The 18,019-nt window shown below is 41.3% G+C and overlaps 1 protein-coding gene across 2 annotated transcripts in view; it reads left to right on the forward strand.

Moving 5' to 3' along the window:
* Nucleotides 1-18,019, forward strand: part of LOC140188091 (phospholipid phosphatase 2-like) — a 144,832-nt gene that overhangs the window by 51,653 nt on the left and 75,160 nt on the right. The gene's annotated exons all lie outside the window — the stretch shown is intronic.

Consider the following 18,019-nt stretch of genomic DNA (forward strand, 5'->3'; position numbering starts at 1 on the left):
CTGATGTTGCTGAGTGAGCACGATGGTGTAGTATTGAGGAAGAGTGAGGTGGGGAGGATATTGATCATGAAAACTATCACGCAGTTCCATCCAATCCTGTTTTAAAACTAGTGTCTGTGAGCACACTGATTTAGACGTTAGAACATTTCAATAACTTGAAACATGTATAAAAAAAAGGAATGCATATATTCAGTAAATGTAGCCTAGCGATTGTGTGTATGTGGGCAAAAGTTTGCTGCATTGCCTCACAGTCTCCAGGATCAGCAAGTACATTTTCTTGGCACAACTCATTTTCACCTTTTTTTTTTAATCATTGGCATTGTACATTGTCATCAATCTTTTGCAATCTTCATTATTTAGTCATTAGTGGTTTTACTGCTCTTTCTCATTGACAGAACCCACAACACTGCCTGCTGTTGTTGATTCAGTACCTACATAGTGGGTGGTGGGATGGAGATAGAGTACATCTCTGCCAAGAAGCTGTAAGACACTCCTTCCATCTGCTGGCGGGCAGATCACCCTTGCGCAGGATGCAGCAGCTGATTAGCCCTGATCAGGGTCATGTGAAGCCGTGGGAGCAGGTGGCTGATCGTACGAGCAGCTGGTGCATATCACAAGTCCTGGTTATGCGGCCACTGATGACAGACAGCCAGTCTCTGTGGAGTATTGATAATAGCTAGAGTCACCCATCTTATAAAGACCCTGCCCAGAAGAAAGCAGTAGCAAACCACTTCTGTGGAAGAAATAGCCAAGAGCAATCATGGTCAAAGACCATTATTGCCTAAGTCGTACAACACGACACGATGATGACGATGAGTGACCTACGTATTGTTTGCAGTGATGATTTTTTTTTAGAAGAGGAGAAACAATCAGAGCTGTTTTAAAATGTATTCCATTTTCTTCCAATGTTTTTGGCTCTGGAGTTGAGAACAGAAAACCTAGTTAAGAGACAGAAGATTGAGTGAACGAGACATTTGGTTATCCAGTGGTAAAAGGGGTACGGCACCATGGCAGTAGACATTGGCTGATTGAGGGGTGGAGGTGGAGCTTTATAGAGATGTTCATGTGATTAATGTTCCAGGAAAAGCTTCATTCACATTCACAGTGGACTGGACACTTGTATTTCTTACTTTAAAAGTGCAAATTACATTTTCAATACTACTTTTTTCTGTTGCAAGGCTGTCTCTGTTAATTATTATTTCATCCATAACTCCAAAATACAATGGTACAGAGCAAAACTTTTGAATTGTGATGATCACTTTAAATTGCCTGGTACAAAAAGTGTCAACGACTTCCTCCAGAGTTTCAGATGTCATGTGGCTGTTGTACTTGGCCTATCAGTGGCTCCAACGGAACTATACCAAACGGGATTTCTCGCAGTTCAGCGGCGGTTATTTAAAAAGGGAGCCCCGAGGGTGTTTTTCCATTGTACGTGGCCTATCAGCGGCGTCAGCCAAGCTCTACCAACTAAATAAAAGTACAGAAGGGATAAGCAAAGCAGCTGTTGTCAGGGTGGCCATTGTATGGGAGTAGGCCAATGGCGAGAGTAGAAGCGACAGGCTTTAGCTCAAAAGAGGCTTTGGCTGGGAAGAGATATTGGCTCTGTGTAACGCATCTGTTAAGGTTTCCTTTTTGTCTTTTTTTTCCTACCTCTCTTACTGTACCATTTAAATGGCTGTGGCGTGCTCTTCATGCTGGATGTTGGAGAACTGGGAGACCCAGAGCCTCCTAGGGATATCTACATCTGCATGAAGTGCATCCGGCTGCAACTCCTTAAAGAGCGTGTTAAGGATCTGGAGCAGCAACTAGATGACCTTCGGCTTGGACGGGAGATCAAGTATATAATTGATCAAAGCTACAGGGAAGTAGTCACCCCGAAGTTGCAGGAGGCGAGTAGCTGGGTAACCGTCAGGAGAAATAGAAATAGGCAGTTAGAGCAGAGCACCCCCGTGGACATTCCCCTCAAAAACAAATACACTGCTTTGGATACTTCTGTGGGGAATGACCTCCCAGGAGAATGCCACGGCGACCGGGTAACAGGCACCGAGCAAGGGTCCGTGGTGCAAAGGGAAAGAGAGAGAAGGGAGTGGTAGTGATAGGGGATAGTGAGGGGAACAGACAGGAGATTCTGTGGATGTGAACGGGACACCCGGATGGTATGTTGTCTCCCAGGTGCCAGGGTCAGGGATGTCTCAGATCGTGCCCACAACATTTTGGAGAGGGAGGGGGAGCAGCCAGATGTCTTGGTATATACTGGCATCAATGATGTAAGAAGGAGAAGCAATGAGGTCCTGAAAAGAGAGTTTAGAGAGCCAGGTAGAAAGCTGAGAAGTAAGACCTCTTGGGTAGTAACTTCTGGATTGCTGCCTGCACCACGCACCAGTGAAGGTAGAGACAGGATGATTTGGCAGATAAGTGTGTGGCTGAGAAGCTGGTGCAGGGGGTAGAGCTTCAGGTTCTTGGATAATTGGGATCTCTTGTGGGGGAGGTATGACCTGTTCAAAAGTGACGGGTTCCACCTGAACTTGAGGGGGACCAATATTCTCACGGGCAGGTTTGTTAGAGCTGTTGGGTAGGGTTTAAACTAACTTGGCAGGGGAGTGGGAATGGAGTGAAGGAACTCAGGAAAGGACAGATTGTAAAAAAAAAAGTAAAGCTAGCATGCAGTCAGATTGTCAGGAAGGGCAGGCAGATGATGGAACTTAGATGCAGCCAACAGGCTGAGTATGAAATCATTAGGGATGCAGAGTCAGAAAGGACAGCAAATACGGTACTCAAGGTGTTGCATCTAAATGCATGTAGTTTAAGAAATAAGGTGGATGATCTTGTTGATATATTACAGATTGCCAGGTATGATGTTGTAGCCATCACTGAATCGTGGCTGAAGGATGATTGTAGTTGAGGATTGAATGTCCAAGGTTACACGTTATATAAGAGGGATAGGAAGGTAGGCAGTGGGGGTGGTGTGACTCTACTGGTAAAGAACGACATCAAATCAGTAGAAAGATGTGCCATAGAATCGGAAGATGTTAAGGAACTGCAAGGGTAAAAGAACGTTGATGGCATTTATATACAGGCCTCCCAACAGTGGCAGGGAGGTGGACCACAGGTTACAACAGGAAATAGAAAAGGTGAGTCAAAAAGGTAATGTTATAGTAGTCATGGGAGATTTTAACATGCAGGTCGATTGGGGAAAATCAGGTTGGTAATGGATCTCAGGAGAGTGAGTTTGTTGAATGCCTAAGGTAGCTTTTTAGAGCAGTTTGCTGCTCAGCCTACTAGGGGATCAGCTGTACTGGATTGGGTGTTATGTAATGAACCAGGGGTGATTAGGGAGCTTAAGGTAAAAGAACCCTTAGGAACCAATGATCACAATATGATTGTGTTCAACTTGAAATTTGAGAAGGAGAAAGTAAAGTCTGATGTAGCAGTATTTCAGTGGAGTAAGGGAAATTACAGTAGTATGAGAGACGACTTGGCCAAGGTAAATTGGAAGGAGCTGCTGGCAGGGATGTCAGCAGAGCAGTAATGGTGTGCGTTTCTGGGAAAAATGAGGAAGGAGCAGGACATGAGTATTCCAAGAAATGAAGAAATACTCAAATGTAAAATAGTACAACCGTGACTGACAAGGGAAGTCAAAGCTATTGTAAAAGCAAAAGAAAGAGCATAGAACACGGCAAAAATTAGTGGGAAGATAGAGGATTGGGAAGTTTTTAAAAACCTACAGCGAGCAACTAAAAAAATCATTTGAAGGGAAAAGATGAACTATGAAAGCAAACTAGCAAATAATATCAAAGTGGATAGTAAAAGTTTTTCAGGTATGTTAAAAATAAAAGAGTAGTAAGAGTGGATATAGGACCGCTAGAAAATGAGGCAGGAGAAGTAATAATGGGGACAAGGAGATAGCAGATGAACTAAATGAGTATTTTGCATCAATCTTCACTGTAGAAGACACTAGTGTGTGAAAGAAGAGAAGTGGGTGCAGTTACTGGTACAAGAGAGAAGATGCTCAAAAAGTTGAAAGACCTAAAGTCACCCAGACCAGAGGAATTGCACCCTAAGGTTCTGAAAGAGGTAGCGTTAGAGATTGTGGTGGCATTAGAAATGAACTTTCAAAAATCTTTGGACTCTGGCATGGTGCCAAGGGACTGGAAAATTGCAAATGTTACTTCAATCTTTAAGAAAGGAGGAAGGCAGCAGAAAGGAAATTATAGACCAGTTTGTCTGACTTCAGTGGTTATGAAGATGTTGGAGTCAGTTGTTAAGAATGAAGTGATGGAGTACTTAGTGACACGGACAAGATAGTACAAAGTCAGCATGTTTCCTTCAGGGAAAATCCTACCTGATGAACCTGTTGGAATTCTTTGAGGAGATTACATGTAGGATGGATAAAGGGGATGCAGTGGATGTTGTATATGTGGACTTTCAGAAGGCCTTTGACAAGGTGCCACACATGAGGCTGATTAACAAGTTAAGAGCCCATGGTATTACAGGAAAGTTACTAACATGGTTAGAGCCTTGGCTGATTGGTAGAAGGCAGTGAGTGGGAATAAAAGGATCCTTTTCTGGTCGTCTGCCGGTGACTAGTGGTGTTCCATTTGGGTCAGTGTTGGAACCACTTCTTTTTATGCTGTGTATAAGTGATTTAGATGATGAAATGGATGGCTTTGTGGGAAGTTTGCAGATGATATGAAGATTGGTGGAGGGACAGGTAGTGTTGAGGAAACGATGCAAAAGGACTTGGACAGATTAGGAGAATGGGCAAGAAAGTGGCAAATGAAATACAATATTGGAAAATGCATGGTCATGCACTTTGGTAGTAGAAATAAATGTGCAGACTAATTTCTAAATGGGGAGAAAATCCAGGAATCTGAGATGCAGAGGGACTTGGGAGTCCTTGTGCAGAACACCCTGAAGGTTAACTTGCAGGTTGAGTCGGTGGTGAGGAAGGCAAATGCCATGTTAGCATTCATTTCAAGTGGTCTAGAATACAAGAGCAAAGATGTGATGCTGAGGCTTTATAAGGCACTGGCGAGGCCTCACCTTGATTTGGGCCCCTCATCTTAGAAAAGATATGCTGGCACTGGAGAAGGTCCAGAGGAGGTTCGCAAGGATGATTCCAGGAATGAAAGGGTTATCATACGAGAAACATTTGATGGCTCTAGGTCTGCGCTCACTGGAACTTAGAAGGATGGGGGTGATCTCATTAAAACCTTTTGAATGTTGAAAGGCCTAGATAGAGTGGATGTGGAAAGGATGTTTCCCATGGTGGCACAGTCTAAGACAAGAGGGCATAGCTTCAGGATAAAGGGGTGCCCTTTCAAAACAGATGCGGAGAAATTTCTTCAGCCAAAGGGTGGTGAATTTGTTGAATTTGTTGGTACATGCAGCCGTGGAGGTCAGGTCACTGGCTATATTTAAGGCAGAGATTGATAGCTTCTGGATTAGACATAGCATCAAAGGTTACGGGGAGAAGGCTGAGGAGGAGATAGAGAAAAAGGATCATCCGTGATTGAACGGCGGAGCAGACTCAATGGGCCAGGTAGCCTAATTCTGCTCCTATGTCTTATGGTCATGGTACACATCAAGTTCAAGTTTATTGTCATTCAGTCATATGCATGCATACTGCTAAAGGAAACAACGTTCTTCCGGACCAAGGTGCACAACAGTGTATGTATAACTCACACACAACACATAATGTAATATTACCATAAATAAGTTAGCAAATTATAAGGTGCATTTATACACAAGTTTAAAAAGTAAGCGGTGTAATGTTATTGGATGAGACCTGACTGGTGTGGCAGGGAGTTCAGTAGTCTCACAGCCTGGGGAAAGAAGCTATTTCCCATCCTAAAAGTCCTTATCCTAATGCTACAATAGTAGGGGTTTAAAGAGGCTGTTGGATGGGAGGAATCATTGACAATGCTGCAGGTCCTGCATATGTGTATTAAGGAGGGAGAATGCCTACTCGTCATCTGATTACAACCCCTGATCTTGCAATATCAACTTGCTTCAGTATCTGCTGAGTCAGCTTTACAATCAATGCAAATTGCGGCTTTTCTTGGAGTATTGTGTTCAGTTCAGGTCACCTCATTATAGGAAGGATGTTGAAGCTTTAGAGGGGGTGTAGAGGAGATCAACCAGGTGCCTAGACTGTCCAGTATGTCTTATGAGGATAGATTGAGAACGCTACTACTTTTCTCTTTGGAGTGATGGAAGCTGAGAGGCAACTTTAGATCGAGTTGTACAAGATGATAAGAGGAATGGATAGAGTGGACAACCAGAGACTTTTTCCCAGGGCAGAAATAAGAGTGGACATAATTTTAAGCTGACTGGAGGAATATGTAGTGGGGGAAGAGTCTGGGGTAGGTTTTTCATGTGGAGCATGGTAGATGTGTGGAATGTCCTGCCAGGGGTGGTGGAGAGTCGGATACACTAGGGGCATTTAGGAGACACTTAGATGGGCACATGGATGAAAGAAAAATGGAGTGCTATGGGGGAGGGAACGGTTAGATTGATCTTAGTGTAGGCTAAGAGATTGACACAACATTGTGGGCCATAGGGCCTGTACTGCTCTATGTTCTATGCCCCATATTTACTTATTCCAGTTTGTTTCTCCTTTGAGACTGTAGTAATGAAGACGTTTTCAGTTTTCTTCTGACATTGGATTTCTTACTTGGCTTCCAGCTCTCACAACTTTTGTAGAATTACTGTAGTTGTGCTCCCTCAGGTTAAGGCTGTTTGCTCTCAGTTGACTGATGTGCAAGGACATTCTCTCTTTGGACATTTTACCTCCCGATCTATCACCAATCTCCTTTTTTCTACCAGAGGGGATAACTTCCTATTTATCCAGCTTGTACTTCATCTGCCATGAACTTGCTCAACTCATTGGAAGCTACTTTTTGTATCTTCCTCACATCCCTGTCCAATTTTATATTATCAGCAATATTATGTTCAGATCTCTCATCCAAATCATTGTCATGTTCATAGATAACTGGGACCCAAGCATTGTTTCCTGTCACTGCCTGCTATTAGGGTGGGGGGGCGGTGTAAGATGCACATTTTTTGTCCTACATTTCATGTCTGTCAACCAAACCAAAGCATTCCCTGGTTCCCTCTTATCTTTTCTCCTAGTGACATCCTCGGGGGGCGGGGGAGTACAGTTATCAAATGTAGTTTGCTTCTCATAAATCTATGTTAACTTTCAGAAAATATCAGCCAGATTTTACAGCCTCCTCATTTCTTCTTTATAATTTATTGTATCATTGCCCCACTACTATTGTTAGTCTAGACTATACTCTACTGTTTCCCCTCCACTTTTTTTAAAATAATGGTCTCATATTTGTCACCATCCAATCTGCAGGAACTATTCTATATACTGTATCATTTTGAAAAATGACAAATAATACATCCACTAATTGCATGGTTACTTTGGAAATAATATGGGATGTGGATTCAAAGTCTAAAAATTGGCTTCCAATACCATTTAATTTCTCTTGCACTTTTTAAAAAAAAAAGTGCAATAATTCTTTCCGAATTCTTTTCAGAAGTGTTGCCTCCTCAGAACTTTTTTTTTGTTTATGATAGGATGCTTGAAATATCAAAATATCCACGGTATCTCTTTGTCTGACCAACATGTTATTGCATTTGTTACATTGATAGCTAGGAGGGCCATTTTGTTGAAGTGGAAGGATACATCGGCTCACATTTTGTCACAATGGTTCTCTCAAGTGATGCTATGTCTTAGTTTGGAGAAAATTAGAAGTTGAACTTTTGAACCTATGTTTGATTTTGAGAAAAGATGGGGTTCATTTGCTCATTACTATCATTTGAGTTAATTGATAGGTTTCCTCTACGATCTAATTGTAAATTTTTGGTACATTTTTCTTTCTTGCTGGCGGTTTGATGTTTATCTTTAGAAGCTTTTTGTATGATGCGTGGCTCCGGGGTTGAACACCTAATGGTTTTTTTCTCACTTTTCCTTGCTTAGTAGGGGTTTTTCTCTTTTTTTTGTCACCAAAATTTTTTCAATCTTTGAAACAATTTTTTTTTCTTGAGACATTGTAAGTGTTGCTTACCTTGACGTACTCTTGTTAATTTTGGATAATAATAAAAAGATTTGAAAAGGAAAGGATGATTGAAGCTGAACACAAATGTAATTTCAGACTAATTGTATCACATAGGAGTTTGGAGAAATGAGAAATTGTAACTTTTATTGAATATAATGTGTTTAATTGCTTAATGGTGCTGACACTTTGCAATATTTCAACTAAGCTAAAAATGTTTTGTTTCGTCGATGAATTCCATTTTGTACTCGGTGTCTGAGGCTTTTCGCTTAAGTGTCCAACAGCAATCAGCCAGCATTGATGGATTCCAGTTGCTCTGATACCGTTTGTCTGTGACCGCGATGTCCCAGTGAAACCTTTCACCATGCTTATTATTGACGGCACCAAGATTTGCTGGAAAGAAGTCTAAATGGGAATGTAGAAAATGAATCTTTAGTGACATGTTGCAACATGATTTTGTTTGCTTGAAGCATGTTGTTAACCAGCTGCACGTAGTTTGGTACTGTGTAGTTGCCAAGAAAAATTTTAACAACATCTCAATGCCTTCCGTGTGATTTTCTCCGGTCCCACTAGAAGCTCTTAGAATTGCCTGTTATTGATGACCTATTTGATTTGTGGACCAACACAAACCCCTTTCTTAATCTTGGCATCACTTACTGTGACTTGAATTATGAATTGAAATACATATCAGCAATTTCAAAAAATAGTGCATAACAAGGAAATTTCTTGGTGATTTTCATGATCAGCAGCCCAAAAGCTATATGATACACCCAAAATTATTCAGGAAGAAAAATTTTTGCTGCTCAGTATCAACTTTCTAATTCTTCCCTTTTTGTCAAGCTCATGGTTTCCTTGCATTTCCAAGAAATCATTTGAGACCTTTTTTTTGTGAGGAGTACATGTTTATTCTGTTCCCATTTTTAACATTATTTTTGCTGACTGTAAGGGATGTACAATTTTTGTTTTTACATGCTTGTAGAAGCTTTTACAATCCATCCTTGTGTTACTCACTTGTTTGTGCTTTTACTCTACTTTTGACCTCTTAGTCAATCCGCTCCAAATCCATCCATCGGCTTTCCTGGCAACGTTTTATGAATTAGAATCAGGTTTATTATCACCGGGATGTGACGTGAAATGTGTTAACTTAGTAGCAGTAGTCAATGCAATACATAATCTAGCAGAGAGAGAAAAATAATAAATAAAATAAAACATGGTAATAATAAATAGACAAGTAAATCAATTATGTTATTGAATAGATTTTTTTTTAAGTGCAAAAACAGAAATCCTGTACATTTTTAAAAAAAAGGTAGTGTCCAAAGCTTCAGTGTCCATTTAGGAATTAGGTGGCAGATGGGAAGAAGCTGTTCCTGAATCACTGAGTGTGTGCCTTCAGGCTTCTGTACTTCGTACCTGATGGTAACAGTGAGAAAAGGGCATGCCCTGGGTGCTGGAAGTCCGTAACAATGGACACTGCCTATCTGAGACACCGCTCCCTAAAGATGTCCTGGGTACTTTGGAGGCTAGTACCCAAGATGGAGGTGACTAGATTTACAACCTTCTGCAGCTGCTTTCGGTCCTGTGCAGTAGCCCCTCCATACCGGACAGTGATGCAGGCTGTCACAATGCTGTCCATGGTACAACTATAGAAGTTTTTGAGTGTATTTGTTGACATGCCAAATCTCTTCAAACTCCTAATGAAGTGTAGTCACTGTCTTGCCTTCTTTATAACTACATCGATATGTTAAGACCGGGTTACATCCTCAGAGATCTTGACACCCAGGAAGATCCTATGACTCCTTTTTGTTAGCCATAGTTAGGTTGCTATTCCAGATAGGAATGTACAGTGTAAATTCCCTATAAAACAACTGCAACAATGCTACAAAAGTAATCATTGGCCTTGAATTGCTTTGGCATAGCCTGTAAATATTATAACTGCAGTGGTGTCAAGTTTATTTGCATTTAGTCTCTGTTTTCAACAAAGTTCCAGTTGGTTTGCTTTTCTCAACTTTAGGTGAATAGCAGTAACTCAAATTGAGTGTGCTGTTCTCCCAGTGTGATATTCTGTTAATGGAAAATGCCTGTGCATGACTTTGTTCAATGTGGGGAGACAGCCCCCACGTAGTTCATGGTAGATTGGGGTCAGAATCCAGTGGTGTGACATGCAAAACAGCTAGTGACCCTTCACTGCTGTATCCCTCTTCTGTCTTCACTGCCGTTGTGATGTGCTGCCATCTGACGCCAGCTCCAGTGTTGAGGTTTTGGTTGGATCGCTCTTTGTTGGGAACCTCCCCCTTGACCTTACCGCCATGGGCATCCCTACCAGGAGCTAAGATCCAGGCAGCGTCGCTCTCCGGATGTCAGGAACCCACAAACCTCTCCACCATCACAAGGTGAATATCCTTAGAAAAGAGGTGAAAGGTAATTTTAATAAGTAGGACATAGAGCTCCTGAGGTATACAGTGGTCTGGGAACCAAATCAGAATCAGATTTATTATCACTGGCACCTGTTGTGAAATTGGTTAACTTAGCAGCAGCAGTTCAATGCAATACATAACATAGAAGAGAAAAAAATACATAAGTAAGTAAATCAATTACAGTATACGTGTATTGAATAGATTAAAAATCGTGCAAAATAAATAATATATATTAAAAAGTGAGGTATTATTCATGTTGACATGCCAAATCTCTTCAAACTCCTAATAAAGTATAGTCGCCGTTTTGCCGCCTTTATAACTGCACCGATATGTTGGGACCAGGTTAGATCCTCAGAGATCTTGACAGCCAGGAACTGCTCACTCTCTCCACTTCTGACCCCTGTATGAGGATTGGTATGTATTCCTTCGTCTTACCCTTCCTGAAGTCCACAATCAGCTCTTTCATCTCACTGAGGTTCCAACACCACTCCTCTAGTTGGCATATTTCCCAGTTTGCCCAGTAGTGGTCTTGATTAAAACAGAAATGCCTGCAGCTTAAATAGATTAAAGTGCAATTTGCTTGAGATATGATGTCCTTAAAATTGACTTCTTCGTTAAGTAACTCATTGGCACCATGATTTATCAAAATTCAGTCAGTTTCTGTTCATTTAAAAAAATTCCTGACTTATCTAGTTGTTCTACTTTAAAAATATTTTGAGTCCTGTTTAGACTAGCTTGTCCTATTGCTTAAAAAAACACACTCCCTTGTGGTGGCAGTTGACAAATCATTACTTTTTGTATGAGTTGTGTTGAAAATGTAAAAGGAGATGGGAAAAGATCATGTAGATAAGGACTGAAATGTAACTCCACAACACGAAAAAATCTGCAGATGCTGGAAATCCAAGCAACACACACAAAATGCTGGAGGAACTCAGCAGGCCAGGCAGCGTCTATGGAAGGAAGAAACCTTTTCCATAATTAAGGTTCTCAGTGACTTTTTGAATTCTGGTTCTCCATTTTGAGTGGTGATAGATACTCAAGAATCACTGTGGATGTTGTACTCTCTGTCCTGGACAGAGTGGAGATTCTTGGTATAACAGTACTCAAGTAAGTGTTGAGTTCTTGAATCTGATGTTGTGCATATGTGGTCTGTTGTGCATATTTGCCATGTGGTCTGTCCATTAGCTCTGTCTACGTAATTAGAGCCTCAATTTTGGACCGAGAGAAGATGCTGATGTTGGCTTGCATATCCTACTGTAGACTTGGGAAAGATAGCATGAGCAAAAACTGATCAATAAGTTACAAGACTTTGGTCCCTTGTGCAAGTTGATCCTCTATTTCTTCATTTGCAGATCCCAGTCAGTTTGGGTTGCCAACAGCATCTTCTCCATAATCTCCATCAGCACAAATACACCACATGGGTGTATCCTTAGCCGCACTGTAAAGTGTAGAGTAGGGGGTTAAGCACAATTCTAGTGCCAATTTTAAATTTCTAACGACACCACTGTCATAGGCAGAACCTCCAATAATCAGCATATAGGATGGAGTCTGAAAACTGGCTGAGCAGTGCCACAACACCACCCTCTTACTCCATGTCGGTGAGAACAAGGAGCTGATTATTGACTTCAGAAGGAGGAAACTAGAAGTCCATGAGCCAACTGTCATCGGAGGATCAGAGGTGCAGAGGGGCAGCAACTTTTAATTCCTCAGTGTTATAATTTCAGAGTTCTGTCCTGGGCCCAGCATGTAAGCACCATTACAAAGAAAGCATTCCTTAGGAATTTGTGAAGATTCAGTGAGACATCTAAAACTTATGACAAACTTCTACAGAGAGCATATTGAGGGGCTTCCTTGCAGCCTGTTATGGAAAGACCAATGCCCTTGAATGGAAAATTCTACAAAAATTAATGAATACGGCCCAGTCCATCATGGTTAAAACACTCCTTACCATTGAGCAGATCTACATGGAGTGTTGTTGCAGGAAAGCAGCTTCCATCATCTGGGACCTTATCAACCAGATTGTGCTCTCTCCATCAGGAAGAAGGTGCAGGAGCCTCAGCACTCACACCACCAGGTTCAGGAACAGTTATTACACCTCAATCATCAGGCTCTTAAACCAAAAGGGATAACTTCACTCAACATTGCTTGCCCCACCACTGAAATGATCCCACTACCTATGGACTCGCTTTCAAGGGCTCTTCGTCTCATGTTATCGATTTTTTTTGTTAATATTTATTTATTATTTATTATTTCTATTTCTTTCTTTCTGTGTTTGCAGTTTGTTGTATTTTGCACACTGACTGAGCACCCAGTTGGTGTAGTCTTTCATTGATTCTATTATAGTTATTATTCTATTTTGGATTTATTGAATATGCCCACAAAATATGAATCTCAGGGTTGTATATTGTGACATGTATATGTGTGTGTGTGTGTGTATATATATATATATATATATATATATATATATATATATATATATATATATATACACACACACACATACACACTTTGATAATAAGTTTGTTTTGAACTTTGATATCACTAACGTGCTTTGTGATGCCTGCTGTAGGTAGCTAGTTTCCCAGAAGTGCATAGAACAGAAGGATTTGAGCTTAGGAATAAACTTTGTGTTTGGGAGTAAACTTTCTGCAAGGTTTAAGGTTTTCCAGACAGGTGTAGACTGACCTTCTCTGAAGGACAGCTCAGGGATATGGAAAGTTTTCCAGTGTTTCCTTGTGAATGGTTTTTGTCTGGAGTTGATTGGTAGAAGATAATTGCCTTGTGGATGTTTAATAGCTGATCTAATCCCTGTTAGCTTCTGTGAACATGTCATCAATTTAGTATGCATCTTCCAAAAGTCATCTGTACAGTAGTGAGATGACTGAGATTGATGTGATCTTGATTCTGTAGTGAAGGTGGTGCAAATTAAACAATTTAATGTTTATCCTCTTGATCAGCTTCCCTCTAGAGCAGGGTTTCCTAACCTGGGGTCCACAGATCCCTTGTATAATGGTACTGGTCCATGACACAAAAAAAGTTGGGACTCCTGCTTTAGAGGGAATTTTCTTGGAGATAAGGCTCAGTGAGAAAAATTGAGAAGAGTGTTGGGCTGACAACACAGCCCTGTTTGTAATGAACTTGGACCTGCCTTGGACATGCATGCCTTTTACCACAGCTGAATGTGAATTTCTGAGAGCAGCCAAGCGTAAGAATAGTTCACAGCTATGCACAATCAATTAAGGCTTTAGTGAGGTGAAGGAAGGCCATTTGTTGTGATAAATGCTTCTCCCTGCCTTTCCCTTTTGAGTTGTTGCCTAGTAACATTTATGTCCATGGTGTGGAATTGGACTGCAGTTCAGTGCACAACTGTTTGGCTTGCAGGAGGAGGTAGGTCAGAAGAATTCACATGATAGTTTTCCCATTGGGAAGCCCGTGGAATATAATGTGAGTGAAAACCTTGCTCTATTAATAGGTTAGAGAACAACAACATGATTGTTATTACTTTCCTGCACCACTCCTCATATAATGGCTTCCCCGGTTATGACCACATTGTCTAGAAATGCCCTTAGAATATTGTTTGAGGAGAAACAAGTGCAAGGTGCCAGGGCCAGGGACATCTCAGATTGTGTGCACGGCATTTGGGAGGGGGAGGGAGAGCGGCCAGATGTCTTGCTACATATTGGTACCAAAGACATAGGAAGAGAAAGCAAAGAGGTCATGGAGAGAATTTGGAGAGAATTTAGAGAGTGAGGCAGAAAACAAAGAAGTAGGTCCTCCAGGGTATTGATTTCCAGATTGCTACCTGTGCCATGTGCCAATGAGGGTAGAAACAGGATGATTTGGCAGATAAATATGTGCCTGAGAAGCTGGTGTGGTGGGGAGGTGGGTGGGCTTCAGGTTCTTGGATTGTTGTTGGGATCTGCTCTGGGGAAGGTATGACCTGTACAAAAAGGACTGGTTACACCTGAACCCAAGGGAAACCAATATTCTTGCAGGCAGGTTTGTTAGGTTGTTAGGGAGGGTTTAAACTAATTTGGCAGGGGGAGGATGGGAACTGGAGTGAAGGGACTTGGAGTAGGATGGATGGTTTAAAAAAAAACAAAGATGGTGTGCAGTCAGACCGTCAGGAAGGGCAGGCAGATAATAAGACAAGATTTCAGCCAAAGGGTGTCAGTGCATAGGGATGGAGAATAAAAAGGGCAGCAAATACAGAATTTAAAGTGTTATATCTCAATGCACAGAATAAAGTAGGTGATCTTGTTTCACTTTAACAGATTGTAGGGAATGATCTGGTTACCATCACTGGATCATGGCTGAAGGATGGTTGTAGTTGAGAGCTAAATGTCCAAGGTGACACAATGCATTGGAGGGATAGGAAGGTAGGCAGATGGGGTGGCATGGCTCTGCTGGTAAATAATCGCATCAAAGCTTTAGAAAGACGTGACAGGATTGAAAGATATTGAATCATTGTGGGTTGAGTGAAGAAGCCACAGGGGTAAAAAGACCATGATGGCAGATGTATGCAGGCCTCCAAACAGTAGCTGGGATGTGAACTATGGATTACAACAGGAAATTGAAAAGGCATGTCAAAAGGGCAATGTAATGATAGTCAAGGGAGATTTTAGCATGAAGTTCGATAAGGAAAATTAGGTTGGTAATGGATCTCAAGGGAGTGAACTTGTTGGATGTTTACCAGATGACTTTATAGAGCAGTTTGTCATTGAGTTAACTAGGGGATCAGCTATACTGGATTGGGTGTTATGTAATGAGCTAGAGGCGATGAGGGAGCTTAAGGTAAAAGAATCCTCAGTAGACAGTAATCACAGTATACTTTATACTTTATTGTCGCCAAACAATTGGTACTAGAACGTACAATTATCACAGCGATATTTGATTCTGCGCCTCACACTCCCTGGATTACAAATATTAAATATTATAAATACTAAAAATAGTAAAAAAATAGTAAATATTAAAAATTTAAGTTATAAATCATAAATAGAAAATAGAAAAATGGGAAGTAAGGTAGTGCAAAAAAACCAAGAGGCAGGTCCAGATATTTGGAGGGTACGGCCCAGATCCGGGTCAGGATCCATTCAGCAGTCTTATCACAGTTGGAAAGAAGCTGTTCCCAAATATAGCCGTACGAGTCTTCAAGCTCCTGAACCTCCTCCCGGAGGGAAGAGGGACGAAAAGTCTGTTGGCTGGGTGGGTTGTGTCCTTGATTATCCTGGCAGCACTGCTTCGACAGCGTGCGGTATAAAGTGAGTCCACAGACGTAAGATTGGTATGTGTGATGTGCTGCGCTGTGTTCACAATCTTCTGCAGCTTCTTTTGGTCTTGGACAGGACAACTTCCATACCAGGTTGTGATGCACCCTAGAAGAATGCTTTCTACAGTGCATCTATAAAATTAGTGAGGGTTTCAGTGGACATGCCAAATTTCTTTAGTTTTCTCAGGAAGTAAAGGTGCTGGTGGGCCTTCTTGTCAGTGAACTCTGCTTGGCTGGACCAAGTCAGGTCATTTGTGATATTGACCTGGAGGAACTTAAGCTTTTGACCTGTTCCACTTGCGCACCACCAATGTAAATTGGTAGAGATGATATGATAGAGTTCAACTTGAAATTTGATAGAGAGAAAGGTAAAATATGATATAATAGTATTTCAGTGGAGTAAGGGAAATTACAGTGATATGAGAGAGGAGTTGGCCAAACTGAATTGGAAGGAGATACTGGCAGGAATGACAGCAGAGCAGCAGTAGCGTGAATTTCTGAGAAAAGTGAGCAAGGTACAGGATAGATGTATTCCAAAAACGGAAGAATACTCATGGTAAAATGGTACAACTGTGGCTGACAAGAAAAGTCAAAGCAAATGTAAAAGCAAAAGAGAGGGCATACAACAAAGCAAAAATTAGCGGGAAGATAGAGGATTGGGAAGCTTTTAAAACCCTACAGAAAGCAACTAAAAGAATCATTAAGATGGAAAGATGCAATATGAAAGCAAGCTAGCAAACAATATCAAGGTGGATAGAAAAACATTTTCTCAGGTATATAAAAAAAAATTGAGAGATAAGTGTTTATATATAGGACTGCTAAAAAATGAGGTCAGAAAAATAATAACAGGGGACAAAGAGGGGCAGCAGATGAACTAAATGAGTTTTCTGCATCAGTCTTCACTATGGAAGACACCAGCAGTGTGCCAGCTGTTGAAGGATGTGGGGGAAGAGCATTGAGTGCAGATACTGTTACAACGGAGAAGGGGCTCAAAAGGTTGAAAGACGTGAAGGTGCATAAGTCACCCAGACCAGATGAACTGCACCCTGGGGTTCTGAAAGAGGCAGTGGTAGAGATTGTGGAGGCATTAGTAATGATCTTTCAAGAATCATTGGACTCTGCCATGGTTCAGGAGGACTGGAAAATTGCAAATGTCATTCCCACTCTTTAAGAAAGGAGGAAGGCAGCAGAAAGGAAATTGTAGACCAGTTAGCCTGACCTCAGTGGTTGGGAAGATGTTGGAGTCAATTGTTATGAGGTAATGAAGTACTTGGTGGTACAGGAAAAAATAGGACAAAGTCAGCATGGTTTCCTTCAGGGAAAATGCTGCCTGGCAAACCTGTTGGAATTTCTTGAGGAGAATACAAATAAGATAGATAAAGGGGATTCAGTGGATGTTATATATTTGGACTTTCAGAAGGCCTTCGACAAGGTGCCACACAAGAAGCTGCTTACCAATTTAAGAACCCATGGTATTACAGGAATGTTACTGGCATTGTTAAAGCATTGGCTGATTGGTAGGAGGCAGTGAGTAGGAATAAAAGGGTCATTTAATTAGTTGGCTGCCAGTGACTAGTGGTGTTCTGCAGGGGTTGGTGTTGGGACTGCTTTTTATGCTCTATACCAATTATTTAGACGATGGAATAGATGGCTTTGTTGCCAAGATTGCAGAAGATATGAAGATAGGTGGAAGAGCAGATAGTGTTAAGGAAACAGGAAAGCTGCAGAAGAACTTGGATTAGGAGAATGGGCAAGAAAGAGGCAAGTGAAGTACAATGTTGGAAAACTTCTATTGATGTACCGCGGAGAGCATTCTGAAAGGCTGCATCACTGTCTGGTATGGGGCGGGGGTAACTGCACGGGACCGAAAGAAGCTACAGAGGGTTGTAAATTTAGTCAGCTTCATCTTGGGTACTAGCCTACAAAGTACCCAGGACATCTTCAATGAGTGGTGTCTCAGAAAGGCAGCGTCCATTATTAAGGACCTCTAGCACCCAGGGCATGCCCTTTTCTCACTGTTACCATCAGGTAGGAAGCCATCAGGTACAGAAGCCTGAAGGCATAAACTCAACGATTCAGGAACAGCTTCTTCCCCTCTGCCATCCAATTCCTGAATGGAGATTGAACCCTTGGACACTACCTCACTTTTTTTTTAATATATAGTATTTCTGTTTTTGCATGATCTTGAATCTATTCAATAAGCGTATGCTGTATAAAGTATTCTGAATAAGTTTTACTTACTATTATTATTTTTTCTACTATATTATTAT

This window comes from Mobula birostris, chromosome 26, assembly GCF_030028105.1.
Source record: "Mobula birostris isolate sMobBir1 chromosome 26, sMobBir1.hap1, whole genome shotgun sequence".
Lineage (NCBI taxonomy): Eukaryota > Metazoa > Chordata > Chondrichthyes > Myliobatiformes > Myliobatidae > Mobula > Mobula birostris.